The sequence below is a fragment of the Gossypium arboreum genome, chromosome 2 (assembly GCF_025698485.1).
Source record: "Gossypium arboreum isolate Shixiya-1 chromosome 2, ASM2569848v2, whole genome shotgun sequence".
Lineage (NCBI taxonomy): Eukaryota > Viridiplantae > Streptophyta > Magnoliopsida > Malvales > Malvaceae > Gossypium > Gossypium arboreum.
In genome coordinates this window covers 60913900-60921279 of record NC_069071.1, presented here as the reverse complement: position 1 = coordinate 60921279, position 7380 = coordinate 60913900, and positions in this window count along the sequence as shown.

The following is a 7380-nucleotide window of genomic DNA, read 5'->3' as shown; positions in this document are numbered from 1 at the left end:
AACGATACAATTAATCGGTTTATCAAAATATCTACTTAAATGAATTCCAACTCGCTTTTCTCAAAACCTAACCTAGCACCAAAGTGTGGCAATGGTTGTGGGCATGTCTAGGATTGGATCCAATCAAGAGCTCAGATTTAAGCGACCTTCATGGCTCACCTCCTCTGTTTTGGATACCTACTTGGTGCACGGCTTCCATTCACTTTATTAACTTAACAAAGACTATCTTTTAAAACACTAAGAAGGACGTTGAAGGAGGCATGGGTTTTCTTAAAAACTTCAATGTGACAAGTCGGATCCAGCCATAACGTCTGGGCTGGGTTTGGGGTGTTACATGTCTTAAGTACTTGCTGACTCAAAAGGAGCTGAATCTTAGATACCGAAGGTGGATAGAGTTGTTAAAGGACTATGACTGTTCGATTGAGTACCATGTAGGTAAGGCGAACATCGTGGCTGATGTGTTAAGCCGAAGGACTCTGGCGGAATTGAAGGCAATGTTTGCTCATTTAAGTTTGTATGATGATGGAAGCTTATTGGTAGAATTACGAGTGAGATCGACTTAGGTGGAGCAGATTAAGAAGCAGCAGTTGGTGGATGAATAGTTGGTTTCTCAGTTTCAGTAAGTTGAGAAGGGGGAGAATCCAGACTTTAGGTTAAATAATGATGGGGTTCTTTGTTTTCGGGGAAGAATTTGTGTGCCGAAGGACTCTGACTTGAGATTGATGATTTTAAGGGAGGCACATAGTGGACCTTGTGCTATGCATCCAGGAGGGAGTAAGTTGTATCGAGACTTGCGAGAGCTATATTGGTGGCCAAGAGACCTAATTTGTGGGGAAATGTTTGACGTGTCAACAAGTAAAGGCTGAGCATCAGCTGCCTTCAGAATTGTTACAGCCAGTAAAGATACCACTTTGGAAATGAGAAAGGGTAACTATGGGTTTTGTAAATGGTTTGCCATTGACACCTTCCAAGAAGGATTCAGTTTGGGTAATTGTGGATAGGTTGACGAAATCTACCCATTTCATACCTGTCTGAACCAATTACTCACTTTAGAAGTTGGCCAAGTTGTTTGTGGCAGATATAGTGCGGGTGCATGGGGTGCCATTATCGATAATTTCTAACCGAGACCTAAGGTTTACATCTCAGTTTTGGCAGAAGTTGCATGAGGTGTTGGGAACGCGATTGGATTTTAGTATGGCTTTTCACCCTCAGTCGGATGGGCAGTCAAAGAGGGTCATTCAGATTCTAGAAGATATGTTGAGGGGTTGTGTTATCGACTTTAGGGGCAGTTGGGAGGATTACTTGCAATTGGCGGAGTTCATGTATAACAACATTTACCAAGCAAGTATTCAGATGGCTCCTTACGAGGCACTGTATGGGCGAAGGTGTCGTTCGCCTACTTGTTGGGCAGAGTTAGGGGAAAGGCAAGTACTTGGTCCAGAGTTGGTAGCAGACACTGAAGACAAGGTTGAAGAGATTAGGAAATGGTTAAAGGAGGAAGTGGATCGATAAAAGTCTTATGTTGATCTGAAGCGTAAGGATATTGAATATGCTGTAGGGGACATGGTCTTTTTGAAGGTATCACCTTGGAAGAAGATATTGAGGTTTGGTAAGAAGGGCAAGTTGAGTCCACGGTTCTTTGGGCCTTATCGAATCTTTAAGCGGATAGGGCCGGTGGCTAATCAGCTAGAGTTACCTCCAGAACTGGATCGTATTCACGACGTCTTTCATGTGTCCATGCTAAGGCGATATCATTCTGACCCAACTCATATCATGCCAGTTGCAGAAATTGAAGTACAGTCGGATTTGACCTTCGAAGAAGAACTTGTGCAGATACTTGATCATGTCAAGATGCTGAGAAGGAAGTCAGTCCCACTGGTGAAGGTACTTTAGAGAAACCATGGCAAAGAAGATGCTACTTGGGAGTCCGAGGAGGCAATGCGTCAACAATATCCTCAACTGTTTGGATCAGGTAAATTTCGAGGCCGAAATTTCTTTAAGGAGGGTAGAGTTGTAACATCCTGATTTTTGGGCTTTTCGTAATTTTTGAGAATTAGGTAAATTTTTTAAAATTTGGTATTTGGTAGTGAAAATTCATAATTGGAGTATGTAAATGGGCTTATGGAAAGCCCATGTGACGACCAAAACCCTGAAGAATTTGTGAACTTTGGACTTAGGGAGTTAGGGGCTTTGGATAGATGGCTTTATTAAAAGTTATGGGTAAAATGTATCACAAAAGAGCCCTGGCAAAGTGGCTAAGTAACGCCACTAAGGAGCTAAAAAGGTGGCGTGTAAGTGGTTGGGGGAAATCTGGGTTCGATTCTCTGTGATGGCAAATGTGATGTTATTTTTATGCTTTGTGCATGCAGAAGTTTGAAGCCGAATGGAACTCTGTTGGAGAGAGTTTGAATTAGTTGAATACTTGAATTAAGGAGTGATAAGGGGAGAGATTTTAGGGATTTGAAAGAGAGATTAGAGTTGGCCGAATAGAGGGGATTAGGGAGGAGAAATCATTTAGGGGGATTTTGAGGGTAGTATTTCGGTATTAGGCTATAGTTGTGCCGATTTTCCTCTGTTTGAGCACCATAGAACCATTCTTTTATTTTTTTATTTTCTTCTCTAACCGAAACTGCCACCCTTCCCATTCATCTTTCTTTATTTTCTTCTCCAAAACCAGTCTACTATTCCTTTCTTTCCATCTACTACTCCCTTTCTTATCTTCACTTTTGCCTAAAAGCCACAAAAGCCAAAACCTATGAAACTTGGTGGTGCCGATTTCTTGTTGACCAGCAACCTTCTATTTCCTTCACTTTTTGGTGGTCAACTCCATCATCTGCTAAGCTTTAATTAGTTCAAAGAGGAAGACTGTGGCAAGTATTCATACTCCAATCGATTCAGTAGTATAACTGTTGACAAAAACTGAAACCCCTATAGTTTAGGGAGGTTGCCGATTTGAGATATAGGCCTTATTGGGCTTTTTCATTTGATTTTTATGGTTTGTATAGTGGGGTAGATACTTTGGAGGAGCATCAAGGCTTGGGGTATCGATTTGGAAAACTTGGATCGAGCAGTGGACTCGGTGAAGGTAAGTGACTTATGGTTGTTAGGGATTCTTTGGCCGATTTTGGTAAGATAAGATTTGGGTTTGATTAGCATGATCTGTAGACTAAGAATGGTGGTAAATAATTGTAGGTTGCCGTGGGAGACTTTATTGGCAAACATCACAAAACAGGTGTGTAACGAACCCTCTTTCGTAGTTTAAATCGATATATGCCGAAAAGCCGAAATGCCGAAATTTTGGCATTTCGAGGACTTATGAGCAGGCGAAAGCTCATAGGTTAGTTAGATATGCTAAGTTTGAGGATCGGGATCGTTGGAACTGGTAAGGGCACGATTTTCTACATCACGGTAAGTTGGGCCTCGATGGGCTAAAAAATGGCCCAATGGGCTTTCGGGCCCATTTGGGTAAGTTTTGGTAGAAAATGAAATCCAGAAAAATTGCACATTGAGACAGTTAATACCGTTATGGAATATAGGCTAAATGAGCCTAGATTGCTAGGTCGGCTAAGTAGGGCCCATTAGGAGTTTTTGGCCCAATAACTCGGTTTTGCTAGGAATAGGCTAGAATCGTTGTTTAAACACTTGAAATTGTTGATAACTCACAATGAGTATAGAAAACCCTAATAATTGATTAAATAATGAAATTACCCTTATAATGTGAAAATAACCATTTTGCCCCTAGGTGAAAATGACCATTATACCTCTAGGGATATGCTATAATTAAGATGCATGTGATACTGATTTGTACATGATATGCCATGATAAGCACATGATATGCCATGATATATTCATATATGCATGGGTTGGGTTTTATATGAATGGAGGAAGTGCTAAAAGGGCTTTGCCCCAGTTTACCGAAAAGGGCTTTGCCCTAGTTATTAAAAGAGGCTAGGCCTCCAGTTATATGATAAAGCACTATCTTTGCCAAAGGAGAGTTTGGTTGGGTGGGTTGAGTTATTCCCCACATAGAGAGCTTGGTTGGTACAGGTGGAGAGTAGCGGATGGTGGATTGAGTAGTCTCCCCAAATGGGCTTGCATATGTTCATTGATATTGCATGTGTTATTGAAAAGGGCCTATGGGCCGTACCATTTACAGTAAAGGCTTCGGCCCAGTGATATGAATTATGAAAAGGCTTCAGCCCAGTAATCGGTAAACAAAAGGCTTCGCCCCAGTATATGTTGGGACCGGATTTGGACTTAGGCCCAGTATGCTGATATTAGTTTGGGCTCTGAAAGGGGCTTGTTCCACACTGAGTTTCCAAACTCACCCGCCTTTCTTTAACCTTGCAGGTGAGCCTTGATGTAGGGACTTGGAGCCGGAAAGGATTCAGAGTGGCCACGGTGATCACTTTTGGACTTTAAAATAAGTAACTGGTTTTCTTTAGTTTATCTTAATTACTATTTATTTTTGGGTTGTAATAAGGCCATTTTAACTTTATTCTCTTTCTGGGATTATTTTATTTTTAATAACTCTAAATATTTCTGATAATACTTCAAATGGGCTAGACTTAGGGCGTGTTTTCAAAATATACTCGTTTTCAGAATAACGTAACAACACGATTAATCGGTTTATCAAAGATATCTACCCAAATGAATTTCAACTCGGTTATCAAAGTGTGGTAATGGTTGTGGGCATGTCTAGGATTGGATCTAATCGAAGAGCTTGGTACTTAAGCAGCCTGCATGGCTCACCTCCTCTGTTTTTGGATACCTACCTAGTGCACAACTTCCTTTCACTTGGATAAGCTTAACAAAAGACAATTTATTAAAACACTAAAATGAAGCGTGTATTTTTTTGACTTTAATGTGGCACGTCGGATTCGGCCATAACGTCTGGGCCGGGTTTGGGGTGTTACACCAGACGTTACGACCGAATCTAGCCCGTGCTCCATTGAGTGTTATTATAACTTAGAAATTGATGGTGTTAATTCTGCCTTTAGGTTTATATATATATATATATATATATATTGTGTAAAATTTATTGTTTGGGAACTTGGTGAACTGTGTTATGAAACCTATTAAGTTTAGCTAAACTTTATATAAACCCCAGAAGCTACACTGTTTGAAAAACCACAAGGGTTATATCCGTGGGTTTCCTATTTTTTTTATGAAAATGTTGTTATTTTGAAAAGATCGGCGTTTCTATAGTAACTTACTGTATGCAATCCAAACTCGAATTCAAAAAAAACTCCCAAATGGCCTTATTACAACAATAAAACCCCAGATATAAAATCATCAATAAAAACGTAAAAAGAAAACAGCAGATTTCATTAATCAACAGACATGTGGCCATCTCCGAATCCCTCGTAGCTCCAAATCGCCTAAGGCTGGGGATTACCTACACAGTCAAACCAAAAGGGTGAGTTTACAAAACTCAGTGTGTAATCCCCTACCAATCCAACAACACTCAATGCATACAATACGGTCTGAGCCTGAGCCCTATGCAGTATAGTGTCATCTGGCCCTAAGCCCTATACTGTAGCAAAATGGGCCAAAACCCATAACAACAGATGCGTCACAGATACGCAACCCAACCCAATCCATACATCACACCTCCCGTACCATCCAACAACCCTGTGGGGAATATATCGACCGACCCAGGCAACACACCAGTGTCACGCCAAGCTGCTAGAAATGACGCAGCAGAGCCGCTAAATATAATAATCATGGTGTAGCCACTAATGTCAGAATGCATGGCAAGGCCACTAGAACGGTAGAACATGGCAAGGCCACTAATTCAGTACTTCCCCCATGATAAAACCCAACCCCAATACAGAATGTTATGACATAATACAGTGTGTATGCACAGTTTCCATATATATAGATGCAACATACTTACAACAACCTTTAACCTATCAACCTACCTCTAGGTAAAATAGTCCTCTCTACCTCTCAGGGTATTTCAGTCATTTATTAACTTTTGGGGGTCTTGGTACCTATAACGACCCTTAATAGGCCTACGGTCGTCTCAAATGACCCAATTACTCTTTATAGCCAAAACAATGAAATGGCCCCAAAGCCTCACTCGGCCCAAGTGGCCCACATGGGCCATCTCGGCCCAACAAAACCCATAATAGCCTCTTATCCCAAAATTGCACATCGTGGTCCTTGCAAACTGATGCCCATGACCAGCAGCCTCGGTTTTTCCCCATGAGCGATCGCATGCTCGTGGGGCCTCAAATACCGGAGCTTCGGCTTTACAGCTTACGCCAATTTACACAGTCTTGGTGTGGGTTCACACCCGTGTTATTGTTTGATAGTATATAAGGTTAGGTGTACGATTACACACCTGATTGGAGAAGAAACCGACGCATTCCACACGTCCCACCTTGACCAACACAACACCCTACAAGCAGTTTTAGTCATTTGGGTTAATCAAACAAGGAAAAAAAACACTTTACACAGTACATAACGTGTCGCTTACCTTGATAGCCCAAGTAAGGTTCAAACCACCCTCAACCTTCCTTCACACCCTAGTCGGCAGCAATCTGCATTAACATCCACAACCACTTTATTACCCAACCTAAACATAATCCACTTAATCCCTGAGAACTACTTATCGAAATAGAGACTAGGAGAAGAAAGTAGCAATATTCGGCCTATCCCAGCAAACACCACTATTGAGCACCTGATGCCAAGAACACCCTCTTAGCGCAAGCCGATAAAGAAGGAGATTAAGAGAAAGATCAATATAAAATAGGCGAGAAAGAGAAGTAGCACAACCACAACACACATACAGATGAATAATAGCAAGGTTTGACTATTGCTACGGATTCAGCAAACCAAGAGTAAACTTACCCTAATCCAACAGGGAGAGTTTCGGTTAGCTATGAGAGTATTTGACTAAGACTTCAAGAAAGAAAACACAAAACCAAGAGCAAGCAGGAGATGAGTAAAGATCAAGAAGATGTTTGTCTAAACCAAACAAATGAATGAGGAAGAAGTGGAGTTAAGCGGTCAAAGTGAAGTGTAGCAAGACAATGTGGGAAGGAGAAGTATTCAGGAAATCAATAATCAGCTAAGGCTGAGAAGAGAGGGAAGATTCGGCATAAGGAAATATAATACCCCAAAATATACCAAAAGAGCAAAAACCCAAAAATAGAAGAAGTAGAATTCGGCTCCTACACTAAAACCAAAATACCAAAATACCAAAAGAGTTCCCCTAGCCGAGTTTGCTCCTACAAGTTGTCTAATTCAGCTACAACACTCCTCCCCAACAACTCCTTGAAAATCTCCCCAAATCCCTCCATAATCTTCCCCCAACAACCAAGACTAGTTCAAACTCCCATAAAGCAGAGTTCGAATTCACCACAAACTCTT